Source organism: Corvus kubaryi, unplaced genomic scaffold, assembly GCF_017639235.1.
Source record: "Corvus kubaryi isolate FWS band 111438036 unplaced genomic scaffold, C.kubaryi_AGA036_p1.0 138, whole genome shotgun sequence".
In the NCBI taxonomy this organism is placed as follows: Eukaryota; Metazoa; Chordata; class Aves; order Passeriformes; family Corvidae; genus Corvus; species Corvus kubaryi.
Genome location: NW_024580672.1, coordinates 7,653,797 through 7,665,748, shown reverse-complemented (window position 1 = coordinate 7,665,748; position 11,952 = coordinate 7,653,797). Strand labels below are relative to the sequence as shown.

Here is an 11,952-nt window from a genome sequence, read left to right as displayed (position 1 = left end):
CAGCGCCGCTCGGGGCGGCGGCGGCCGGAGCCCTGCGCTGCCCCGCACCGCGGGCTGCCCGCGCACGGCGGCCGGACGGGAGCGGGGCGGCGGCGCTGCCGGCCCCAGGTAAGAGCAGGAGCGGCGCCCGGCCCGCGCCCTCGGCCCGGCATACATCCGCTGGAGCACCGGCGCCGTTTCTGAAAAATAACTTCAGCTTCTGCCCGTGGAAGGGTGAAAGTTAAACCCATTTCTCCAGCCCGCAAACACTAAACACTGCAGTAAGTTAGCCCAAATCCCATGAAAATACGTGAGCTTTCCTCGAACCGGGACCAACTAGCCAGCGGCTTAGCACAAGTGAAAGCTGTCTCCGTGGCTCAGTGCATCTGCTTTTTGCCCCCCTAGTCACAGAAATCCATCATATTACCAGGTAATTATCCATAAAACTAATGCTCCCTTTATTTCCCAATTGTATTATTTACAGAAAATTTCTTTTATACCGCTTTGAACAGTAATGACAGAAACATAAGGAGACGTTTCCTGTATCAGCTGCAATGCCACCACATTACCTGCGACTGTTTTAGGTCTTTGCTTTTCTGTTCCGCATTTCGAAATAAATGCTCATTTTGCACTGGCCCTCCAGTGCACTTTCCCTTTCATCCTTGTGTAAGTGCTGCAACAGCAGAAGGCTTTAATAACTTTGGCCTGTTTCTGCCATCCACTCCTACTGCTGTAATATTTACCAGGCAATAGATCTCCATTTACAGCAATTCAATTGCTAGTCTGAGTCAGGTGCATCAAAAACAGCTACAATTAAAGTTACAGTGAAATGATGAATGCATGATAAACCAGACACAGAGCAATTCAACAGAATGTGAATAATTTTTCCTGATAAAATGTTAATCTTCTATGAGGTTATTTCTCCACAACATGAACAGAAGTTTATATAGCTAAAAATCTTTTGAAGCAGCATAGAATCATAGAGTATCCCAAGTTGGAAGGAACCTGCATGGATCATCAAAGTCCAACTCCTGGCCCTGTACAGGAACATCCCAAGAATCATACCACGTTCCTGAAAGCATTGTCTAACTGCTTCTTCAACTCTGTCAGGCTTGGTGCTGAGACTACTTCCCTGGGGACCCTCTTGCAGTGCCCAACCACTCTCTTGGTGAAGAATCTTTTCCTAATATCCAGCCTAAATTTCCCCTGACTCAGCTTCAGGCCATTCCCTCGTGTCCTGTCACTGGTCCCCAGAGAGAAGAGATCAGTGTCTGGCCCCCTGCTTCCCCTCAGGAGGAAGCTGCAGACTACTATGAAGTCTCCCCTCAGTCTCCTGCAGGCAGAACAAGCCAAGTGATCTGAGCTGCCTGCTGCTTGTAAGGCTTCCCCTCTAGGCCCCACACCATCTTCATAGCCCTCCTTTGGACACTCGCTAACAGCTTTAGATCTTTCTCATGTTGAGGTGGCCAGAACTTTCCCAAGCACTCGAGGTGAGGCTGCACCAGTGCAGAGCAGAGCAGGACAGCCACCTCTGCTGATGGGCAGGTGATGCTGTGCCTGATGCACCCCAGGATTCAGTATAGTTTAACAGAGTTGTGTTTTGATGATTTTGGCTTTCTACTGTTAACCGTTGTTTGCATTTTTATACCATAAAGCACACTCAGACAAGTCACAGGCTAAAGAACGCTAAACAGAGAAAGAGATAACAAAAACTATACATATCTCATGGGAATATTTTCTTTAGTCCCCTTCACTCAGTTTAGTAGAAATCGACGTATTTCATAATGTGCGTAAGAGTGGCGCTGCTCCAATGTAGTTTGATACAGCATTACTAAACTTATATACATGCATTTAAAACAAGCAACTGCTGATGCTCTCCTGGCTCTTTCCAAATCACTGCATCTGGTAAGGCTTGTTTTAATACTAAGCTGTATTCTAAGTGAGATTTCAAAGCATAGTTTATCAAGTGTCCCATTTGAAATAAAAGAACCCAACATTTTCTAAACGAATTAATCAGCTAGGCTCATATTTACACAGTAATGGACACACGATATTCTATTCAATCACATTTAAAAACTCAGTTATGTCCTTATTATACTGTGTAGCCCATGCAGTAATGTTCACACAGCAGTTGGGATACTTGCAAACATACACAGCTGGTATTGATTCCCATAAGTCATACTGAAGTCCCTCTTTTAAGGACAACCAGTCCCATGCCAGGTAAGTGATAGTGTACATGACAAATTCTTGCCTCATCTCTCCACAGTGCAGGAACTCAGCCCTGCTGGTACCAACTTGTATTTATGAGATGCTGACTGAAGGTGATGAAAGCTGAGGCTTTCAGCACCTTTCCAGACCACAACATAAAGAGCAAATGAGAAGCAGCACAGAAGAAGCTCACATTTCATTATCAGAGGAAAGTAGCTTCTTAAATACTTATGCTTTATATCATCAGGAAACAAATTATGTTAATAAGTGCTTATGAATTAATTATAATTTCAAAGATAGCTAACTCCCAGCATTGCATACAACAGGTTTATTTAAAAATACAGGTCCATATAAGTGATGTGAGCATTTTGATCTACTTATAGTAGTTCAAAGATAACAAGAATAGTGCTTGAATCAAACAAGGCAGTCATTTCATACTATGAAAGAAACAGAATTAAGAAATGAACGGAGCTCATCAGAGTAAATATATGTCGTGTGTTAGTGACAGGAAACATGGTATGACAGAGAGGGTGATTATAGCCCTCAAATGAGTGATGAAAATACAGCTGCTCTCATTTTTCTGTGTTTCTTAAACTTTTGACTTTTACTCAGCAGTCCTCAGTGTCCTCTAACACAGTGCTTACTTCTTTTAAAAGCCAAGTCCTTTTTTCACATATATAAGCTTTCCCAACACATAGAAAATAAAGGCTACTTTCTAAGCATGATCAACCTTGAGGAGTAGTTTCTTGAAATCCCTAAAGAACTACTGGATGTGAAACAGAGTAATTACTTACTTTAATATGAATAAAATATATCTTTTTAAAGGAACAGCCAGGACACACAAGAACTTGTGAACTCCAAGCATTCCATTCAAGCAGTTCTAATATTTTTTGAAATATACCAATGTTTGATGTCAGCTCCCAAGTAAATTTCAGAGATGAAATAAACATCGGTCAATAAAGCCAAATTCTCAGCAACATTTTAAATGAGTGAATAATTCTAACTTTGCAAGAAGATCCACATTGGTACAATGTTACCTCCCTATTGAGATACTCTGGAGTCTGTTTCTAGGCAAATCTCCAACTACCCTCCAGTCATCCTAAGAGTTACTTGTATTTTGTAAATGGAAGAATTACTGATGCACATCTGAACTAGGAAACTACCAAAACAAAAAATCCCTACTTTTCTTAATAGAAATTCTGTAGCAATCTGGATGACATTTAGAGAGAACCACAGTATTCACCTTCACTGAATACTGATTCTCCAGACATCTGATAGACGTGCCATTCTACAGCTTTTAAAAACTTGAAAACTTCACAGAATTCCTTAGGTTGGAAGACACCTCTTGAGATCATCTAATCCAACCTGTCTGCTCAAGCAGGGTCAGCTAAAGCAGGTTGTCCAGGACTGTATCCAGCTGGGTTTTGATTATCTCCACAGATGGGGCTGTACACTCTCTGGGCAATCTGTTCCAGTTTTTGATCACCTTCATAGTAAAAAAAAAGTTTTCTTGTTATCAGATAGAATTTCATGTGTTTCAATTTGTACCCATTACTTTTTTTCGTGTCAGTGGGCACTACAGAGAACAGTTTGACTTCTATATCTTCATTCCTTCCCATCAAGGAATTATATATGCTGAAAAGATCCCCTTGAGACTTTTTTTTCCCAGCTGAGCAGTCCCCAAACTCCCAACCTCTCCTTACATAAACAATGCTCCAATCCCTTAAACATCTTTGGGGCCCTGAGACTTGCTTCATGTCCGTCTTGTTCTGGGAACTGGAGAGAGCATTCCATATGTCACCTCATCAGTGCTGCACGGAGAGGAAGATCAACCTCCCTCAAACTGCAGGCAAATTACTTCAAATTTACTCAGGTAGGAAGAAGAGATCACATATAACCACTCTGGGATATCTTATTTCCAGTGTTAAATTCCCAATCAAGTAGAAAATTATCTAGAATAGAACACTAATTGGGTTGGCAGGACCTTGGACATCATCTTTGCTCAAAGCAGGTCTAATGGTAGTTAATTCAGATTGCTCAGGGCTTCATCCAAAGAAAGTCTGAGTATATCTAAGGATGGCAATTATACAACCTCTCCAGGCAACCTGTCTCAACCCCTGACTATCCTCATTGTGCATTAATTTATTTGGGTCCAGTTGGAATTTTCCTTGCTCCATCGTGTATACTTTCTTATATATATGAATATTTAAAGTATTTATGAATATAAAAAGTATTTACTAGCAGCAAGTAAACTTAGCTCTTACTGCCATTACCAAAGTCTTTGCCATAATCTTGGGATCATGTGACATCTTTGCTTTTTAGGCAAAGAGTAGTAACACTGTTTATCATATAAAAAATAGTATTATGCTCAGTGTGAAGACTGCCTTTGATTTGATGGGAAACAATAGGAATTAGGCTATTCTTATCCCCATCACTCACTAGTGAAAATGATCAGCAATGAGGTTTTTGCATTTCTACCATGAGGGTTTTTCTTCATCCCTACTGGGCTCTCTATAAGAAGCCATATATTAGCACATAATAGCACTTCTGGGATATATAGAGGATTTCTTAATGCTTACTCTTCTTTTATAGCCTAAAGTAAAGTAGCAAAGCAGGTTGCAAAAGGCCAACATCTGTATTATTAGGCCATTGACAAATACGTAAACAAGAAAAATGCATTCAAGAAACACTTCAAGGGAAAGGTAAAATTGTGTCACACAGTGTTCCAATTGTGTTCAACTAAATTCCAGGAACTTCTAAAAAGTAAGAGAAATTGTAAAGTAAGTTCCTACAGACTTTACAATAATTGGCTGCTAGTAAAGAAGAGAGAATCAAATAACTGACTCTGGCAAGGGAAAGATGAGCAGATCTGTATTGTTAAACATTTCCTTAGCACAGTAGAATACTGGTCAGCCATAGCACACACTGTCTCTTCCCAGCTAGGGAAAGAGAAAACAAGAAACAAGGTCATAGCAGTGGGAGAGGGAGACTGCCAGTGCAAGGAAAAGAAATCATGACTCTGAAACAAAATTGAGTAGAAATTGTCACAAGCATGAAGGAGAAATCATGACTCTGAAACAAAATTGAGTAGAAATTGTCACAAGCATGAAGGAGACAATTTAACTTTAGTCACTTGTATGCAGAGGTTGAAGGGAAAAAATATCTGGTTTGGAACATATTATTAACTGACCATTAAACATACTGAGTGAAGATCTTGGGACCAGTTTGACATACCTCCCTGGAAACAACAAATTTAAGAACTGTGGTTATAATCTTCAGAGGTATTGCAAATTTAAAACCACCAATCTATCTCAGCAGAATCCAAACTTTTCAGGTAAAAGCAGCAGTAGATTTAAGAATTAAGTGTGATGGGCATATTTTTAAAAGGTATTTTCCTTCTGTTTCCTTGATTATTTTGTCACTGTTTTGGATTTTTGTTTTGAAGAATAGTTTTAACAGGCATGATTACATGTATCAGACACAAACATATCCAGAAACTTCCAGGAGGAAGTGAGACAAACTTACAAAATTTTAGTGACCAAATTGTCTATTCAGTTAACCCAGTGTCCAATGTGTGAACTGTGATCAGCTGTTGCTTTCTGGTTTGTTTGGGGTTTTTAAAGCATGGTACAGGTATAGACGGCCATGTAGCCAAGATGCTTCTTCATGTGAGAATGACCTAACTGACATTGTTTTGGCTTTAAAGGCAAAGATTCTTTGTTATTGTATAAAACCTTGTATTGTTCCACAACAGTTGTTTGGTTTGTTTCATAGGTAATCAATTTTTGGTGAAGTGGGGTTTGCCTTTGAAGCATCAGAGACTGCTCACAGGGAGCGATGCAACGGCAGGAGGTTTACAAGATATAAAACCAAGATGCTTCTGTGCCTCCATTTGCCTGTGTGCTTGGTTAAAAACCAATGATCCGTGGTGGAGTTAGGATCTCTGGGCAACTAAAACACTGGTGGTATCCTCAACCTCTCCTGGTTTTATCTCATGGCATGCGAACTTCCATGCACTTTGGTCTGCTGTGCTGCATCTCCTTCACCTTTTTATAGGGTATTGAAAAAAAAGTTTTGTGGTTCTTGGTATGTTCTGTAGGCTGCAATGGAGCAGGCATTATTTCAGAGTTGCCTGTGATTGTGGAGAACCACAGGGCATGACCAAAGCAGTCTTTTACAGTCCTATGCTTTATATGAATTTCTAACAATTCTGTATAAGTACAGAAGCTAGCAAGTCTGTGTAAGTAGAGCAAGTAATGGTGGTGTGCTTTGGTAACATCTTAAAGATGCATAATTTGAAACAATTGCCTTGGTTCTTAATCAGTTGTTCTCCCTGAACCACGAACATCTCACATCATCAGAATTACATTTTTGGTCTCCGGCCATTTACTTCACTTCTACTGGAGAGTTTTTTAGACTGTCTCTGAATTAATGGAAATCACACCTGTGTTGCCATTTCTATTATTGTATAATTTCCAATACTTCTTAACTATTTTACCTATTGCCATCTGATTATATGCTTCTGCCAGTTCAGTTTCCTTTTACTCTGCTCTCTACATTAGTATCACCTGCTTATTCTGAGGCTTCTCCAGAGAAGATCTGCTCTGGAATTAATGCTACTTCAAGTCTCCCTGCTACTCCACAATGGAAAAAAATAAAACAATTGGTGACGCTCAGATGATCAGTGATTATCAGAAAAATTCCAGTGTTGTACTCATGCACAGGCCAGCCTTAAACAGCTGTTGTCTGCATGGGCAAGACTGTGTCTCCTCCACAGACTTCCAGGATCTGTAAGTCATAGAGAAAACACTTTGCCAATTCGATGTATCTATCCTTCCAGGGGAAAAGTATTTCCATAACAGTATGAACATAGGTTTCCAGTTTGCTAATCAAGTCACAATGTAGTCTATGCATTTTCACAAAACAACCCAATGGCTACTTGCTATAATTCTATTACTTTTAAAAAAATCCTTGTTTCTGTCAGTAATGTATGTCCTCTTCCATTCTATACTGCATTTTATACCTATAATATATAAAAATACCTATTATATATAATATTTTTCCCACTCTTTTTTTCCCCTTAAATTATCAAAGCCACTTACATCAACATATACACCTCAGCTAAACAATTACCTGAAGTCTTCAAATAGTTTTACAGAGTGTCATCTCTCAATTTCCATGAAATTAAAAGACAAATGAACACAATGAAAACAAACTGTAAGAAGCCTCCAATGATTCCGACCACAATTGTTACTAACAGATTTTGTTTCTTACAGTTGAAAACTGGCAGGAATGCAAATCAAATTGTATCACATATGTCAAACAGCTTCACAATTATGCAATCAACTTGCACTGCAAATTAAAAACAAGACTTGCTACTAGATCTTAAGTCAAAACAAATTCAAAATGTCAATAAGCTCAGCAAAAGCATTCCTCAACAAATCTACTCATGTCTGTTATGATGGCAGAACCAGAAAACAAAGAGGCTTGAAAGGAAGTAGAAAAGTAGAGACCAAATTGCTTCATCTTTTACAAGAGAAATTACTGACATTCACAATGTCTTAGGGAGTTAACTACTCTACTTCAATCAATTTTCAACAGGAGTTCTGTTTCCATCTCTCTCAAGAATAAAACCTTTAACTTAATAACACACTGTTGGATGGACTCCATTTCATTTGAACTGCATGGGACTCATTCATGGGAAATGTCACTTTGTCAGCCCATTAAAACAGTCAGCTTCATTGGAGAAAACCTAACACAGATACTTGTGAATTTGAATCTAACTTGTAAAATAGGGAATGTTTGTTCTGGATAAACTAAGAGAAAATAGGGCGCAGACTGAGATACCAAGCTTCACATCCTTCTATGATCTTTTTTGACAGCAATTTGGCATATATATGTATACATAGAGTCAAGGTCTGTGCAGCAACATTTTCCATGTGATCCTGTCCATCCAATCATATGACTATAGTCACTGTGGAATTTGGCCTACTGAGTTAGATTTAAAAATTTCCATAAGAAAAAGCAAAAATAAAAGTTCTTCACGTATTTTAGATGTTTGTAACAGTTCACATTAACAAATGAGAGTCACTCCATATAACATTTCACTGAAAGCATTATCTTGAAATCTAATAATTTTTATCCACTATACTAATGGAAAAAACTAAGCAAAACTGATATATTTAGGTGATTCTTCATGTGAATAATGTGCTAGTTTTGAGGAGAGACAAACTCAGGATTCTAGCCAGAACCTATTCTCAAGTGAGCAATCAGCCCATAACTTGGCATCATCTGCCAGTTCTGCAGTGTCATTAGCTTAGGAAGTTGACTGCTGGTTTGCCCAACCTCAGTTCCATGACTGCACAAAACCAAAAAAGTTTGCATAAATGGTGTCAGCATCTGACATTATCATCACTGAGTTTTCTAAAGAAAAGATGTATAAAACAATTCTCAAGTTTGTTTATGCAAAATAAGTTTGATTTTTTTTTTTTTTTTGCAGTTACAAAATCCTGGCCTTCAGACTCTGCCTGCATGTAAACAGCATATTCTTGGTTTATGTGCATTTAATTAGATTGAGCACAAAATCAACCAAAAACTGTGAGACCATGTTTACGATCCCTGCATCTTGAACTTCCTCCTGTAGTACTTGGAAGTCTGGGTTCAGTGCAGTGCTAATGAGATCATGTGGCTTTTAGCTGAGTATGATGTGGCAGTTTGGACTCCCTGTTTTTAGGGCTCTCAACAGAGCAGGGCTGAGTCCCTCTCAGAATACAAAGAATATACACAATCCTGCTTTTAGAAAATTGTACTGTCTGCTGAAGCTCATTTTCACATTTCTAACTTGTCCAGTCTCATAAACTAGACATGACTGTAGACTACTTTGCTAGAAAATTCTGTAGGAAGAAAATGTTGGTGAGAAATGTAGCTAATACTTCAGGAGATTACATGCTTTTGAGTCTAAAATGAATTCTTAGGCACACCAGTACAGGCAAAGCCCTTCTAGAGATCAAGATGTTTGAATAAAACAAAAAAAATATCTGCTTTGGTCCTTAAATATATAATGGCACTTAATGAGAACATTTGAAAAACGTACAAATTGGATCATTGTATTAAGAATCTTGCTTTGTATACAGAAAAACAGATCTTTATTTCCTCCTCAAAAAGAATCACAATCTTGCTAAACTCACTACATTCCCCTGCAAGGATATCTATACTTAAGTGGCAGGTTAACTATATTTATATTACATCTTTAGGCCTGGATTGTATAAACATCTTCACTATCTTGCTTCACTATGCATGCCCAGAGTCCATGCAAGCCTACAGTCCTCATTAAAATGTGTGATTAACAGCTTTCATCAAGCTTAGTGTGGAAGTCCATGCAGCAATGTACAGATATTATGTAACAGTCACCTCCTTACATCTTACAAAGGTGTATAAAATTAGCAGAGAGCATACATCATTCTTTATTATTGTTTCATACCTCGCTGCTATTTCTAATCTGTATTGCAAGAGTTCCAAATTCTATAGTGACTGTCAAACACTAAGAGATTCTATGAGATTTATCACAGATATAATAGCTCAGCTTCAGGTTGCCAGCTGCCTTTTCTTTTCACTGTACCAACACACTTGAAAAAGCACAAACTTACCCTAAACATTTTTACTTGCAGAATTTTTCACATTTTGTAACGAACTGAGCTCCCGTAAATGTTAAATACATTTCAAGAATGGTTTTCTAAAGCAAATTATAAACTATGCTAAAGATATCCAATTTCTGACCTTTCTACATTACTACAATCTGCATGCATTTTACTGAGTTTTTTTAGATGTGACTATTTTCTTCAGTGCTGTAGTAACTTTAGGTTCTAGAGGCGTAAAGCTAGAAGGTTTCACCTATCAATTTATATGGCAAATCTCACTCCATTCCTTAATCTAATCTCCTTGGGAAGCTTTTAAGAATAAAAGCCATAATACTCTTAAAATTATTTCCCTTTATTGCAAATGCATAGATGGGAATATGAAACTTTGACAAGGTATTTGGCTTATGAGAACTTGTTGATACAAGTAACACATAGTCTGCTCCTATCATAATCATGCTGTCTATTTAATAATTCACATTTAAATACAAGACCTCAGTTGCCACAGCTCAGTAGGAATAAAATTAAGGCGATTTACATTTTTCCTGCTGAGAAATCTGGAATTCTGTCTAGTGTTTTATCCCGTGTCTTTTAAACTTGTCAGAAACACTGGTACCAACATAACCCTCTATCAGTCAGGAACTAAAATATGTATTTGGGGGCTATGTCTTCCATTATGCATCAACTTACCTAAATCATGACAGAAACCATTGTTACAAAATATATCTAAAAGAGATACTTTCAAACACAGACTGGCAATTTACAGTTTCAGCTGATATATTTAAAATCTATTGTACAATTTTCTTCCTTTCATCTGTTTTTCTTCACATTTGTACCAGTGAAGCAATACCTTTCCCTTACCTTTTTCTTTATATACCAGTGAATAGTACAAAAAACTCAAGAACAGTTGAAAACTGTCAAGATGAGGTACTGAAACTGCTTTCTTATAATCCTGTTTTTTATTAGTGTCCCTCAGTCAATAAGGACAAGCTAATGAATTTCAGTAGAGAGACTCAATAATACTCCTGAAAACTAGTGCTTTTGGTACAAATAATGTGGTGCTAACAAAACCACATATCAAAGATAACCATGAAGAAGAGAAATGGAAAGTATACTGTTTCATTGTAGATAGATTAAATCCAGTCACTTTTTTGAAGAAGGAAATAGTAGCTCCATAGTTTGTCTGGATTCTAGGAACACCTGTCCAAATCTTTGCATACAATTTTTACTCAGTATAAAAGTCAATTTCACTCATTTGTTAGAGCAAACATCCTTGCTATGAACATGACCTTTCAATGGTGTCATTGTCCAGATCACTGCCACTGATGTAAACAGGAGCCAATTTAAATGGCACTTAATGGCCAAAGAACAATAAACTTGTAGCCACTTACAAGAATACTGTAATTTATTTAGCACAGACAAAAGGTAATGGAGATTCCTACTTCTTCAATGAGTGTATTTTTTCAAAACCGCAGAACACAGAAACATTAGGCAGAGAAGATGCAAATATTTACTATAAAAAGTGAAAGGTACATGCTACTCTTGGCACGTAATTTTCTCCCCTCTGTTCATGTTTTTATCATACAAAGTGCTTGAACAGCCACTAAGGTGATTAAGGGATTGGAGCTTCTGTCATATGAGAAGAGGCTGAGAGAGCTGAGGTTGTTTAGCCTTGCTCAGAGCAGGTTCTAGGCAATGTGTATAAACACCTGACGGGGGAAATAACAGAGCAAGAGACTTCTCAGTATTGTCCAGTGACAGGACAAGAGGCAATGGACACAAACTGAAACATAGGAAATCCCATTTAAATATTAAGAAAAAAAAAATCTATTGTGAAGGTGAACAAATGCAGAATCTATCTACACAAGGACAGATGGAGAGAGAGAGCTGGGAGTGTTTAGCCTGCAGGAAAGAAGGGCCAGGGGAGACCTTACTGTCTGTAAATTCTTGATGGAAGAAGGAGTAAAAAAGACTGAGAAAGAATCTTCTAAGTGGTGCCCAGTGAAAGGACAAGAGGCAATGGACATGTATTGAAACATGGGAAATTCCACTTAAACATCAGAAATAGGCGATTTTTACCGTGAGGTTGTTGGAACATTGGATTGTTTGCCCAGTGGAGCCTCCATCATTG

At 38.2% G+C, this 11,952-nt stretch overlaps 1 protein-coding gene and 1 long non-coding RNA gene across 4 annotated transcripts in view; one reads left to right on the top strand and one right to left on the bottom strand.

The window, feature by feature from the left end:
* Nucleotides 1–11,952, bottom strand: part of PCGF5 (polycomb group ring finger 5) — a 68,220-nt gene that overhangs the window by 34,927 nt on the left and 21,341 nt on the right. The window lies entirely within an intron of this gene.
* On the top strand, nt 56–11,213 carry LOC121660034. Its single transcript, XR_006014531.1, has 2 exons — nt 56–409; nt 5,962–11,213. It is a non-coding gene; the product is annotated as an uncharacterized LOC121660034 (long non-coding RNA).